We start from the raw sequence: 16,624 nt of genomic DNA on the forward strand, positions 1-16,624 counted from the left end.
TTAGAACCCGTGAATCCACATTCAAAGATACAGCAGAAAATGAAGAAAAAAATGGAGGCTCTGGTTCCATCTTTTTCAGTTGCAAGTTTAGATTGTAAGAATGATATAAAAATGGACCAAGATCACCTAAGAGATATGAATTGTAGTGGACTTAAGGACAATAAAAGTCTTGGGTGCATAACCAACCATCAAAGTAGTTGAAGAATAGAGGATATTCAGTGTGAAAGTAAAATGTTTAATTGCTACCTTCATATTGTACATACTTATATTACATTATAAATGTCAATATTTCCATGCTAGAGTCTGAGTGTTTTGTTTGCTGGATTTGTATATGATGCTATATAGTTGCCAAGCTTTAAACATGAGTCCCATATATGATGCTTTATAGACAAAGGTGTTTATTAGATAAAAAATAGTCTGGATACAAAACTTGAACAACATAGTTATGTTAAAGCAAAGTACAAAGAAGGCTTACATATACTTGGTTTGAATACAAAAATGAATAAGCTGCAACAAAAAGTTTATGAATAATCACTTTGAATACAAAGTCGAACATAAATTTTTATACATGTATTTTGCAAGTAGCATTTTAAGAATGTGTGGAGAAGGTCGGCTGAAGGTTATTGAATATTACTATCTGCATTGACAGAAGAGTACGCTGGACAGTGTATGGGGACTCACAAAGGGTATGGGATGGAGGGAGTGAGGGAGGGGAGTTTTCGATGAAGAGGTATGATGGGACATGGGGGTGGGTATTTGTGTGTTTAGGGAAAGTAGGGAGGGATAGTAGGAGAGACAGAGGAGGAATACCATATGGAAGAGGGAAAAGAATTATAATTTGATTTACTGAGATTATTTCAACTTTTTTATTGGAATGACTGGAAAAGGGATGTGAAGTGATTTGAAAGTACTGGTTAGAGACTATTGTCTCAAATCACAACAGATGTTGATTTATGCAGAGATGCTGGGATGTTTCTGATTTATCTTTACAGTATCAACTCTTCAGAGTAGTATAATCTGTGGTGGTCTGAGGTCTTCAAGGGGTTTGAGTTATTATGCCTTCTACCTCACTTTGAGAGTAAGGGCGCCTGCAGACAGATGCAAAGGGATGCACTTGCACCCCCCTGGAACCAGCTGGCTGGGAGATTAATTCTCTTTTAAAATGTTTTTTTTTTTTTAAGGATGTTCTTCTTCAAGAACGCCCTTTGTGTTTGTACGAACGGTGTTTTATCTCTTCATCTTCTGTGCCTGCATAGAATTTGATTTCCAGAAGACATTTAGACTGTGGATAAAGGTACAAGTGAGAGGTAGGTGTGTGTGTGTGTGTGTGTGTGTGTGTGTGTGTGTGTGTGTGTGTGTGTGTGTGTGTGTGTGTGTGTGTGTGTGTGTTTGTGTGTGCACGTGTGTGTGTGTTTAAGTGTTTAAGAGGTGTGTGTATGTATGGTAGGTGTGTGTGTGTGTGTGTGTGTGTGTGCGTGTGTGTGTGTGTGTGTGTGTGTGTGTGGGTGTGTGTGTGTGTAAGAAGTAGGTAGGTCTGTGTGTGTGTGTGTTTGTAACAGGGAGGTAGGGGTGTGTATGTGTGTGTGTGTTTGTAAGAGGGAGGTAGGGGTGTGTGTTCTTGTAAGACTGGTGTGTGTGTGTTTGTGTGTGTGTTTGTGTGTGTGTGTGTGTGTGTGTGTGTGTGTGTGTGTGTGTGTGTGTGTGTGTGTGTGTGTGTGTGTTTCTTTGTAAAAAAGAGGGGGGTCTAGGAGTGTGGGGGGTCATACCCTGCAATTATCCAGATTTTTGCCTCATATTTTCAATTTGTTTCTTATAAAATTATGTGTTTTCTGGCAAACAGTGAGGACTAAAGTCTGAAAATAATAGCAGACATTTGAGTTTTTGACTTCATATCCTCAGAAAATGCATACTAATGCAAAACTTGTTCTATCCACTTTCTAAGGAGGTAGGGGGATGTATGTATGTGTCATACCTCTTTTTTTTTTTTTTTTTTTTTTTTTTTTTCACAAATATTTTTTTATTTTATAATATAAACCATGCATACATGTAGTGGTACAAACAATGAGAAAAAACAAATATTACATATAGAGTGGCTTACATCATTGTTCGGAGGAAAAAAATAAACATGAAAGTCTAATATGTTGAACGGAGGAAAGGAGTAGTATATATTGAGGTATGCATAGTACCCTAACTAACAACAACAACCTAAAAAAAGCCAATATTTACAAAGCTACCATAACAGAATTTACACAGTGTCACTAGTTATAGGACTAAATATTAGCATCCTCACTTGAAACTTGCATTATGATATACAGACTCTTCAGACAAGGATAAAAAGGAATAACAAAAAAGTATGTAAAGTAAATTGATACACTCATCATAATTTAATCACATAGAATTACTTCAAACAGGCTTTTCCAAAGTTTACTGAAGTAAACTCTTTTCTTAGGTCCATTTATGATGAACTTCTGGGCAGAAATATATTTGATAGCCATATCTTTAAATCCCCTCCAACATAATTTGGTACGATCTAACCAATTATAGGTGATGTAAAGTTTTATGAGAGAACACAGCGTTATTAGAATATGAAGATGTAATTTAGGCAGACTAGGAGGGGGAATGTTTAGGATAGCCGTTTCCCATGAGAGGGTAGAATTGTAGTAACCCATTTTTTTGAGGGAGCACCATAATTTATGGGAGTTATTGCAGTGCCACATAATATGTAGTAAGTCAGCTCTCACGCCAGGACAGCATGTACAAAAAGGAGAGCTATTGGAATTAAATTGGTTAATTTTTACAGGGGTAAAATAGGAGTTGTTATTTAACATCAATTGAGTGTATAAAAGTTTTTTGAAGGGTGATAGTTCTATACTAGTTTTTATGGCTAGTAATTTTTGGTCCTCTGTAATGAGAGAGTTTTGGTATGTGTCATACCTCTCAACTGTACAGATTTTCACAGATTGTCCAGATATTTGCCTTAAATGTTTGGTCTGTTCCTCAAAAAATTCTATTTTTTTTTTGACAAATCACTGGGATGAGCTAAGGATTAAAGTTACTAAATAATGACATGTAGTTGAGTTTCAGACTTCATATCCTTTAGAAAATGCATTCTAACACAAATCCTGTTATTCTAGCAACTTTCTAAATGTGTTCCTAGTTTCGGGCCTTTGTCCCCAACATTATAACAGGCTTTGTCCAAATTTCTTGTGCTAAGAGTTGCTAAATAATAAGACATTTGAGTTTTAGACAACATATCCTTTAGAAAAATGCATACTAACACAATCCTGCAACTCGAGCAATTTTTTTAAGTTCATGAGAGCAATATTTATAATCTGTCCCTATTTATTTTAAGCTTTGTCCAGATTTCTTGCACTAAGAGGTTGAGTGTGTGTGTGTGTGTGTGTGTGTGTGTGTATGTGTGTGAGAGAGAGAGAGAGAGAGAGAGAGTGAAATGCCCTATTTAGAGTTAGCAGGTGGAATTTATTTTCAAGTGCATTTTCAAAGAATTGTTAGCGTCAAGGGAAGAGAAGTTTACCACTGCTCATGCTAAGTCTGCTTAAAATGTGCAACTGTTTTGTTTAGCAAATGGTATCACTATTGTGGTATAGCATTCCAAAGCAGTGTTAGTACCACAGCAGGTAGCATACTTGCATCTTCATGTAGAGGACTGTAGGTTCTACTCCAATAGCATGTCAATTTATATTTTAAGGGGGTGGGGTGCCGCAGTCCTGAGGATATCCGCCTTTGGATGAGATGCCTAGTAACTATGAACTTATTTTTCAACTTGCCACTCATTCCTTATTGTAATATACCAGCTTACCATTTTTTAATGTAACATAGGCAATTTATTTTTTAAGGGCAGCAGGCACAGAATTTGTAGATGGAACACTGAAATATAAAGTTGTTTTCTAACAACAACCTCTTAATTAGTTTCAGATCTCTTTAATGTGGAATTATTCAGATACCTTTTACTTCTGCAGAGATTGTGCATATTGACTGATATTGGTGGATTGTAATGACAGAAGTTTGGCCGTTTATGGTTGAAATGTTCTGAACTGGGCAGTTTGTTATTATTGGATCATATGTTTTGTTTCATTGCTTACTGGAAAAATGTTCAAAACTATAAATTTAACACACACTAATAAATGGTACTGTATTATACAAGGGATATAATTGAATTATTATATATTATAATTAATACAATCAGGAAGGTGAATCAAAGAACTTTTTCAGGTTTCTAAAAATGTGTGCAAGTGGTGTATGGTTTGAAAACAGCTCAAAGGTAAACTTAACCTCCACTGGCCAGATGCATTTTCTTTGAATGTGGGTTTCAGTGCTGTTTCAGTGAATGTGAATTTCAAAGGTAGAGAAGCTTTAATGCTAAGCCTGTTTTCATTGTAAGACTATTGCTTTGTTTAGCAAATGTCTATTGGTGTTTGTGCTATAAAATTTGAAATAAAAGCTGTAAATTAAATCCAAATATCTGTAATCATTGTAGAAGTAAAATATAAAACAGTATGCACACTGAGAGTTTTGAACAGTGTTTATGGCAAATGAGGAGAAATCATACCTCGCAACTGTACAGTTTTTGCAGAATATCCAGATTTTTGCCTCATATTTTTGGTCTGCTTCTCATAACAGTGTGGTTTTCTGGCAAATCATTGAGGGCTGAAGTCAGAAAATAATGACAGACATTTCAGTTTCAGACTTTATACCTTCAGAAAATGCAGACTAATGTAAAACCTGTTATTCTATCAACTTTCTAAGTTTGTAAGAGCAATATTTAAAAAGTGTCTATATTTTTCAGCCTTTGTCCCCCTAATATTTATAGCTTTGTTCAGAGTTCTTGTTCTAAGAGGTTGAGAGGTATGGAAGAAATAGTCAAGTAATAGGACACTAGAATTGCTGCGTAGGTGGGTGCTGCGTTGTGGGGGGGATCTGGGCTTGCACCCCCCCTGCAAAAAATTCTGCGGGCTCCACTATTTGCGAGTCCTGTGAATGGTTGGTTAGCTGCCCCCACCCCCCACCCCCCGTAAGAAACATTTGCATGGTCTGAGTACCATTCAATAAAGTGGATGACATTGTGTATCACTGTAAGATATGTCACTCCTGGGCATTATTATAGTTAGAGTCCTTAACATCTGTATGTGCATTTGTTATTGTACTATAAAATTTAAATACTGACTGGCTTTTTCAGCAGTTTCTTTCATTGCAATTGCGAACCATTTAAAAAAGCCAAGCCATAGCTTAAAATATTACCATCTGAAACTCTGACTGAAATTGCACATTTGTTTATCTTTATAGAGTGTAAAAGAACATCTAGTCTATGTCCTTTGCTATAAAACAAGTACTGCTAGTGACAGTACCAGTAGCTGCAACAGTAGAAAGAGCAAAATTAGTCAAAAGAATCCTATATCTCCCTTAATCAATGTATTTTGTAGAGTTAGTGACAATAGAGCAATTATTTCAATACTCAGTGTGCTGCCATTAATGAGATGACATATCTAACAGTAAGCCAGATGTTTCAAATTATGTGGTTAGAAGGCTTGCTGAGTTATGATTTTAAGGCAAAAATCAGAAGGCAAGAAAATATATAATGTTTTGCTTTCTCCATGTACATAGTTTTCTCCTTAACACAGAATGTTATGTATTTTTAGTGGAGGACAGGAAAAAAAGCTCCTCAAAACAGTGTACATTTTTTGTATGAAAGTAAAGCAGTAAAAAAAGTGACATGCACTTGATAAGCATCACTAGAGAATGAAATACAAAGAGAAACAATGTATACACCTCTTCAATATATAGATGCATCTGTTATCAACAATTTGCAAACCAGTCACAGAGCACATATGTCAGTGAAGCAAAAGAAATGTAAAGAGAGCAGATCAGCCAAAATTCTAATTAGTGAGATTAGTGGTGAAATGTAAGATGAGCCCATAAATCCTCATAAAATACCATTCATGTAGTCTTCAGAAAGGGATCAAAAATTAAGTAGATAGCCCATCTGATAACACTGTGATTTATAGCCCATCTGATAACACTGTTATCTATGTCTTCATCACTTTTCTAATGCAGTTCTGCACTGCTGTTGGATGCATGGCACTGCATTTTGCTGCTCGAGCATATGATCTAGTGATATAGTCAACACAATTCCACTTGGAGAACAAGTTCTGTATCAGCTGATTTAGGCACAACATTCCTTATCTAGCTAACAGGGCCATAACCACTTTCAGGCTTTTACAATATAACTAAAGCTAATGCAGCTAGTGTGGGGTGCATGCCTCAAGTTGTTTACTATTTGGTTGCTAATGAAAAAACCTTTGTCTGCCATGTTACGAATCTACCCAGATCACAGCACGTGGTTCAGCTTCCCAGACTTAAAAGCTTTCACAACAGTTCTGCATTATTAGACATTATGCAGAGTCTTGGGAAATGACTGCTATACAAAGGTGCCCTTATACCCCTCAGGAAGATATTCTACTTTTGGCCTTTTCTGTATTCAGAAATGTACAGTGTTACTGCCTTGTGAATTCTGATGTATATTTACCTCCTGCTACATCTACAAACAACACTGACACCAATGCTATAAAATAATGGAGTAGCTATTTTTTTTTTTAACTTACCTGTTGTTTAACTGCAACTGTATAGATGTATTTTATTCAACCTACAGGTTAATTAAAAGGGAGCAATGAGTTTTTGAAAGACCTCAGGACAATGAGGATACGAAAATTTCCCCTTTTCCCCACTGTTGTACAAATTCAGACATAAAATATATAGTAATGCAAACAAAGATATGAGATGTGCAACCTCCCCATGTCAGGGAAAACATTTTAAAGAAAGTCGATAGTGTAGGATTCAATGAATGGGAGACTGTCAGAACCAGCCTCACAGATAGTGCTGTTGATTATTCGACAAATAACCAAAAGGATACAAGTGATGATATGCATTAGATGAACAGGTGATGGATGAAAAGTAATCCACTGGACAATGATAGGTATTTAACCTGTAGTCATGACCTGGTCGACAGATTAGGAATGATGTAGCATTTCTTTCAGATTAACATTTTAGAAAATCATGCTTGCATATAAATAAGGCTGTATAGGTATAGGACAGAAAAGAATAAAGTAAAAGATCTATAATGGGTACTCAACATTATGTCCATCAAGAGGCCAAAGATAAGTCCTGGCACAAATGATGATGACAGCAAGTCAGTGACTAAAATGTATTTTATCTCTATGGTTAGGTATTTCACCTCACAGCCGGACAGACAATGCATTCCTGCCTGCTCAGAAAAAAATTCTCTGTTTCCATAATGACCAAGTTTGTGTTTGCAAATCACTAAAATGGAAAAGTCAACTGAATACTTAATCACCACTGAACAAGAGCACCCTGCAAAAGAAGGAATAGTTAATGAAGGCACGACCCTTACCTATATATATATATATTTTTTGTGAGTTTGTGAGTTTCTTCAAGGACATTATGGTTATATTTAATTTACTGTGATGTCACGCATGCAGCCCTAACAAAAATATTTCTACACACATACACGCACAACACACACACACATGAACTCATACAATCATGCATAACAGTTTTCCTTTTTTTTTCTTTTTGCTCACATAGCCCTTAACAGGTAAGGCCCTGATTAAAGTATCTTATTCAGGTGATATCAGCTGTACATGTGCGTGCTCATGCTCACACTCACACTCATGTACATAGGTGAATGTGTACCTGTGTCTGTGTAACATGTGCACCTGTGTGTTTATATAATATATAAATGGACACTTTTCTAATCATGATGTCTACTTTTCAATCTCCTGTTGCTTTTCAGAATTTAATTTCACTGATCCTGCACATGGCTGCTTCACACCCACACCATTCACTGGCCAAATTCTGAATGCCTTGTAAACCTTTTTTTTCCTGGCTAGCCACTCAATAACTTTGTAATAAAGTATGAATGAAATTTGTTTTGAATGAAGTTTAAACTTTCTTGCACAAAGCAGCTTCAATGGCACACTATAGGGAACATGTTGTTTAAATATTCAAAAGATAAGAATGTTTCTGGTATGCAGTTCTTCACTGTGTAAGTGGTAAACACATGAAACTTTCAACATAGACATCTTGTCTCCCAACATTGACTGAATTTCTGTGTTTAGGTGCATTGTCCCAGAAGACGTGTCCAGACTAGAATAAGAAGCAATTTTCTTTAGTAACGTACCATGCTGTCACCCATAAAGCAGCCTTACCAATATTTATAAAAATAGGGTATTTTATCTCACTTAAGGAACAGAACAAAAGCAGCTTGAAGCTATTGTGTGACTGACACAACAATAAGAACAGTGCCCATTAATTCTGATTAAGCATTAAACGATTATAACCCATTTGTCCAGAAATAGTTGTGCTTACTGTCATTGCCACCAGCAAAGATCTCGGTTTATGATATTTCCGTGCATCACAGAGAGAAACCTACTTATCCTGACAAATATTCATATGATGAATCTGTGTAGTTATGAATTAGCTTTGGTATATTTGTAGTTTTGTATCTGAACATCTAGCTAATCCACAGTAGTGAAATTTGCATGCAGTCATAAAAATGACTGCACACATAACTCATTGCAGTCAGTCATAGGTAAAACAGTGGTAAAGGAAATAGGCAAATCATACTATATTCTCTACTGCGGGGAACATTAACAAGTCCCAGCTGCAATATCTGTGCTGCCCCTTTCATAAGTTTCAGCAGTGCAGTATCCACGCCTGATACGTGTAATCAGAGCAAGGCTGGTATAATGCAGTCATTAAAGTCAAACCAGAAAACAGGAACATAAAACTCATACAGAAATAAAAAAAAATAGTTACAATAAACACAGTGAGAATCATTTCCACACAGAAGCACTTGTCGGACTATCTGTCCAGTATTACCAATTATTGCATTTTGGATTTCAAAAATATTCTAGATCTTTATTTACATAGCTTGCATTGCATTTTACCTAACTTAATTTCTAACCTCACTCTTGTGAAAAGTTTGTTTCTCCCCTCCATTATTCATATTTGGTCTGGGTCTTCAGAGATACTATGCCCAGCCCCCCAAAATGTGTTTTCCAAAATATTTCTAGACGGACAAGAATAGAAGCAGTAGATTGCACTGTTTAACTATTAATAGTACCTGCAAACAGTTCACAAAGTTTTCTAAGTTTCTTACTGTCTTTCTAGCCTAACAAATTTCTGTTTAGTTTTACTGACCCTGGAACCCCTAAAATGAAGTCGACTAGCACGGACAGTCAGACCAGGAGCTCTAGAATAATATTTTAGTTCAGATTCAGGATTAGTACTTGGCACCTAAGACAAGCTTTCCAAAACAAGTCAAGTGACTTATATGATGTAAATGAGCTTTGCATTCTTACTGGGCAGTGGCATACCGTAGCCACAAGAAGAAGGGAAAGGCAGTTTAAGTAAATCTCTGACATGTAAAAAATATGCTACAAATCACCCACTATTGTAAGAATAGCAAATGGGAAAGGTACAGACACTATAGCTGAATGCTCTTTTAACTGCCTTATTATGCTCTGTTGTGCCCCTCATTTAACAGAAAATGAGAAATGTTTCATCCAACAGATCCATCTTCAATTTTTACAAGCACTTTCATAATGACTAATTTGTGATTCTAGTGCATTTAACAAACATGAACCTGTAGATTATCACTGAATGCTGATGAAACAAGGATTAACCACATGATCTGACTAGTAACAGAAATGTGAAATTAACATACAGATGTGTGGAAATCCCATAGTACAAAATTATTATCTACTGAGAGTTTAAGCCTGCTATCTCCTTGCACATATGGCCATATGTCTTCTAAAGTCTAGCATTAAATGCTAATGAGCTAGATACAGGAAGCTGCATGTCTCATGGTACAGATTTGTTACAAGAAGAGATTTCTATTTTCAAAAGTTAAGAATTATATTGACTTCTAAGAGTTTATGCATTTGGGATTACAGAAGTGTAAATGCCAGTGGAAAAGTACTTCAGCTGCAACAGCATGGAATTCTTTCACTTCATGAAACATTGCGTAAAAACAGAAGCGTTGGATCCAGAAATCTGATTTATTCATAACTGTAAGTGGATTAACTGACAATACTGAAAAGGTTCACTGTGCTGTATTTCTGCATGTTACTGTGAAAGAAGCTTTTTAAATTTATTTAAATCTTACTTTTCTTAAAGAGGAGTTAGATAACATAGCAGCCCTGTCACAGACATTCAGGGATTAATATAAGCTTAGAAAGAATATGATGATTATGTTACTGAGCTAAACAACAGAACAAAAGACTGGAAATTTTATGAGCAGGAAAAGTATGTGATATACAAAATTATGAAAGAAGGTGCAGGCTATTAAGATAAATAGATCTGACCTTATCAAAAGCTACAAATGTACATGGAAAGTGACCTAGTAATCAATTAAAATAAAGAGTGGATGAAACAGATGTGAATAAGAGGAAATATGAGTCAAATAATAAGTCAACATGAGAAATAAAGTGAGACTGTGCTGCAAAAAAGTAATGGATATGAAAAAGAGAGCCTGTTTACAAAGAACTGTACCTGTAACGTAGAGAAAAAAAATTATGCAATTGAAATTCAAGTGTCATGTCATAGACATGATTATAAGCACAACAGGAAATATTTTCCTGTTTTCAATAAATCTAGTATAATCTGTGCTATAAAAGGATATTTTTCTAAGAAACGTACAAGTAATGTGTGCTCAAAAGCAAATGCATGTGACTGAACATAAATATGAAAATGTGCAGTGCCTGCAAACAATTCTGGTACAGGATGAAATATACAAATGCCTTAGAAATATTGAGATAATACTATAAATCAGATTGATGGCAAGAAATGCTACACATTAATAAAATAAATATTGCTTCCTCTCATGCTTCTATACCCACAGATACTACATGAGGCTTGAATTGTAACTGCTCAGTGTTATCCCATTTCCATTAATGTTTGTCTTTTATCATTAGGCTTCCTTTCTTATATCCATTACTTTTGCCACACACCAGTCTTGTCTTAATTTGAACTAGAAACATTTAATGTAATGGGGATTAATGACACTGAAAGAAGGACAGTATACTCATTATCAGCATATTCCATCTTCTGGGGGGACGTGTTGAGTAAAACACTAATGAAATGCATTCATTTATAAATCTTAATTATTCATATATTTTACTTGGATTGAATGAGGTATCATACTGATCCTTAAAGGGCTAATTTTTTACTCAGCTCAGTTATAAATACACAAGTCAATAAAATAGGTATATAATGTTCGAACATGTACAGTAATGCATTCAGTCACTAATTCTCTGAATACCCTCTTATTCCAGGTCAAGGTTGACGCACACATTCCCTTGATGTGCACACCTACAGACAATCTGAAGAAATGCAAATTCACCTACTGTACATTTTATTAAGATGCAGAATGAAATCAACAGTACCCAACAACAACTTCACATAGAAAACACTCAAGCTGAAAACTGAAATAGAAAACCAAGTACTGCAGGGCAGCAGTTTTAAGTTCTGTCCTACTGAAAAACCTTGTGAATATAAACATATTAAATAAAACACTGTTTATTAAATCATAACAGTTAAGTGGTTTATTCACCTAACATTCAGAATTATCTGGTGTGTCCAATGCTATGAATGGTAAAAATGAATAAATGGTATAAAAACAAAGTGTCTATTTGCACACCAACAGTCATAAAGTCACAGGGACTTCCCCAGGTACTGTGTAGATTAACAGCAAAGATATCATGAATGACTACACTGCTTTATTTACAGACCTTGGAAGTTTGTCAGGAGAATATCACATACAAGTAAAATGTAATATTGTGTCAGTGATACATAATCCCGAGATAGTACCAGTTGGAATCAGAAAGAGAAGCAAACAGGAATTAAATCACAGGGAAAATGCAGGTTTAATTGAAAAAAAAAACAATCTCAGGCAATAGAGATAGTGATATATAGGGTTACTGTTATAAGGAAAGATACAATTTGTATTTAAATTGATATGTCTTATCCAAATACAGTGATTTCTCATTGCTTATTGCTTACAGCCGAGAAATGATCGAAAGAAGACAGATGTTAAGGTCTTTCAGCACTAGAGGCAAATAGGGTCACTGCCAGATAAAGATGGATGAACAAAAAATGCAAGACTGCTTACATGTAAAGCACCTTTAAGAAGGTACAAATTATATAAACTCCTTTCAGTATTTAATCAGCACCCAAGTATTACAAAGAGTCATTGCACATGCTATTGAAGGCTTGGAAAGTGTTGTAAGAATAACTAATTATCTTTTAGTGGAAGGTCATTCACAAGAACAGCACAACAAAGGATTGGTACAGCTGCTAAATTATGTTATATAAGAGCAAATATAAAAGCAAATGGAGAAACTGGAAATACACATGTATTAGTCCAGCATCAGAGAGACTGAAATTTTATAAAATAGATACAAACATGAAAGTCAAGATGCTTCTAGGAATGATGCAGAATCTTTCAATGTGTACCTATTATGTCCGAGACAAATATGCTTTGAAGAAAGATGTCACAGTAAGATGTTACATGTGAAAGGAGCAAGAATCAATAAAAAAAATTTCGAAAGTCCCAAAAAACTTATAAATACACCAGTATTAAAATATTATGATGTAAATAAATCAGTTGTACTGAATATAGATATCAGTCAGAATGGTACAAATGCTGAGATCCTACAAGAAAATAGACAAGTTAGGTTATAAACTAAGATCATGTACACACACACACACACACACACACAGATATATATATATATATATATATATATATATATATATATATATATATATATATATATATATATATATATATATATGTCTTCGGAAAAGAAATGTCAGAAATATTGTATGGATGTGAGAAATTCCATTAATATGTCTATAGTAAAGAAGTTTAGATAGAAACAGACCACAAACTAGTGTAAAGCATATACATAAAGCATTTGTACAAAGCACCTTCAGGGCTGTAGATACATTTTGGGTAATAATGCAGTTACCAATGAGAGAAGAAAAAATAAAACAATTTGATATATACCGAGAAATGCATACACTAAAAGATGTTACAGTGAAATACTGATCTGAGGAAAACATCATCAGTAAGGAATTAAGTTAAATGTAGTCTTATTTTTTGTTCAATGAAAAAATAAGCTGTTTCCTGACTTTGATGTTCAAAGCTGTCAAAATAGTAGTAACCAATTAAGCGAGAAGAAAAATGCTTAAAAGAGTGCATGAATTACATCTGAGAACAGTAATGTATAAAGGAAAAAGCAAGGTATACAATGTATGGCTCAGAATGCTGACTCAGATACAAGCTGTGCAGAGTTTGCTACCAGCACTGTATTTTACCCACCTATGTCACAATAGGGCTAGTGCAAATCATTTGCATCATTCACCAACATGCACATTCTTTTGAATACATGTTTTCCTTTCCAAAATATTTGCAAAATGCGATTTTGTATCTTCCTCCAAATTAAACCAGGATGACTGGATTGATGCTGCCAAATTTATACTAGGGTTACACGGTCTCTCCCTACTTGAGAAATAAGGTAAATCCAGAAGATGGGTATTGGCAAGGCATTCATGGTCATTAAACTAAAACAGCATTGAAACGTCTATGAATCCCATGAATCCTGTAACAACAAACAAAAGGAAAATATTATATCCTATCCATTTCCAAATTAGTTGTGGAACTGAGTGGGGATGATTTGCTCCAGATCAAAGAAAACATGTATCACATATCTGATAATATTCACAGTATTTACAGATATTATCGTTCTTGCTGTTGTATTATAGATTGTGTGCTATTTTTAACAAAATGTGATGTTCCTGAATATTTTGTATTGGCAACTGCAAATTACAAAGTATTTATCATATACACTGTAAACTCATTAGTAAATGAAGATGTCACTGCCAAGCTCTGTACATTCATGCATTCAAAATATTGTTTATAAATCTGCAGTTGGCTTTCTCTATCTGTACTGCAAACATTTGCTTACTAAAATATTTGTTCTAAATCTGTATGTTACTGTCATTTTTCAAATCTGCATTTTATATTCTTTTTCTATCTGCATTGTAAATCATTTGCTTTTCTAACTAGTATGATATCTCTGAATATTTGATGTACTAATCTGTTGCCTTTATGGGCCAGGGTCATGGCTGAAAAGGGACTGATGACCAGTCCACCTACCCCATTTATCAAATGGCAATAAAAATCAAACCTCGGATTATTATTCCAAGCACCTTAAAATAATCATATTTGATAGACCCAAAAAGTGTATGGGATTAGTGCATTAAAATCCATATTCTTAAGCAAGGGATTCCTGAAATCGTCACACTTGACAACGGCTCTCGTTTCAAATGTTAAATTCATAAATCTTGTGCATCAGTGAGAATTCAGATATAACATACAGCCCACACTATTGTCAGTCCATTGAGCAAAAAGGAGAGCATTACCTGAACAGCAAAATAATTCTCATACAATAAAGACTGTCATCTTTCAGATTTGGAATACAAGTATACTGCATTGTAGGGATTCAGTCTCTCACTAACTCAGTCGTTAATGCGCAGAAACATTATAAGCAAATTACTTACTACAGCTGCATTACTAACATCTGAAAATTAAAACAAAGGAATGTTGGAAAGAAATCAAACGAGACAGAAATATTATTAAGATATACATTCCAGAAATGCATCTGGTTTACAAGCTGGAGACAGAATAAAAAATCAAAACCTTCAGAAGGTTAGCAGCCTGAGGGTGACGGATTTGATCAAGTAGCCAAACCAAGGTTCTCTGCTATTCATGGGAAAATGGAAAGCTACACAGAATAAATCATAGACATTGGTATAAAACAAATACAGCAATATCTCAAAATGAAGAGAAACCAGCAGTGACATAACCAGTGCTGTTATACAGATATACAGAATATGACAACTTTGATAGGAGTTACAGAGAGAAAAAGATTATTTTATTAATATCTTCAAGTAAAGTCAAGAAATGCTCCAAAAGCTAGGCCACTTGCTCAGACTGAAGAGTTCTGTAACCAAAGTTTGAAGATCATTAAAGAAAACTGACAGCCATATGACAGTTTAAGGGATGAACAAGATACTAAACACCGAAATGGTACATTTATTAAAATGAATTAAAACGCCCTTTTAATTTGTTGAAAAGTTTTGTTTGATGTAAAAAATGATGAATTGTACAGCATATATATATATATATATATATATATATATATATATATATATATATATATATATATAGAAGGGTACTTCTAAAATGTGCTATGCAAGGTAGTGCACGCAAGCTCATATAATGAATATAATTTAAATATATTCTATCATTAAATAAAATATGTTATATATGGGAAATAAAGCTTTACATACTAATGGGCTAGATGCAAAATGCTGCATGTTGTGTGGTACACATTTCTTTTAAAAAGCTCAGTCTGAGTAAACATCTCACATAGTTTAGATGGCATCTATAGTGCAGATAGTACAGCATTCTAGCAACTTGTTAACTCTCTCAGTTGTCTTCATACATGTATTATTATTATTATTACTAATATTATTATTATTATCATTATTACTTTCATTAATCACATGCTTAAATCTGTTTCAAGTGAAAATATTTTGCAAAAGTTTATAGCATCACGAATGTCTGCTTTTCTGCCTTTTTTTTCAGATAGCTATATAGACGTGATAAATCTACCTTGCAACAAAGTCTAACAAAAACCTTCTGAGTTTTGATGTCTAAGGCTACATTCAACAGTTAAAATAAAGTAGAAAAATCAGACCCATATAATTTGAGATAACCATACATCATAAACACACTTGTCTTTTAAGAGCAGCACTTGAGGAAATGCAAATAAATGATACAAATAAATGATTATTTTTAACAATGTGATAAGTACTGACATATTTCAGACTTGGAATACAGGTATATTCAGTTGCAGGGATTCAATATCTCACTAACTCAGTTGTGAATCTACATAAAGATTAAAAGGAAAAAATATTTTATTTTTCTATGTCATTGCTATTATAAGCTCATAGTTTCATAGGAGGTTACTAGGCTAACAGCCCTAGAGCCTTTTTAAGCCAAAACATTCATGCCCCAATTTTCCCAATTATCAATGCCCACAGGCTACAATGCCTTTGGTATATGCTTGTGCTTTAGGGCATCTACAAATTGCCCCTGTCCAGAAGGGCCGCAGGTGACAAGCCAGGGGTGAATTTACAATCTCCCATCCATTGGTCCCATTTGCATTTGAAAAGGCTTAGGGAAGAGTTCTGTTTCATATGAATGCATTTGTGCTTCCTTGTACAAATTCCCTCAGAGCTACTCATTGCTAAGCAACCACGCTACTGATTAAGACTCATTTATACTTGATTTGACTAATTATCAGCTAGGAAACACCTAGTATAAGTACTTTTGCATTTCGTATTGAGTTATTGAAATAGTTCTGCACTTATTTTTGGCATTTACTGTGATGTGACATAGCAAACACTATTAGATCAACAAACCAAATGCAAATTCATAAACACACCAGGGGCC

The sequence above is a fragment of the Protopterus annectens genome, chromosome 6.part0 (genome assembly GCF_019279795.1).
Source record: "Protopterus annectens isolate FY-2018-M chromosome 6.part0, PAN1.0, whole genome shotgun sequence".
Taxonomy (NCBI): domain Eukaryota; kingdom Metazoa; phylum Chordata; order Ceratodontiformes; family Protopteridae; genus Protopterus; species Protopterus annectens.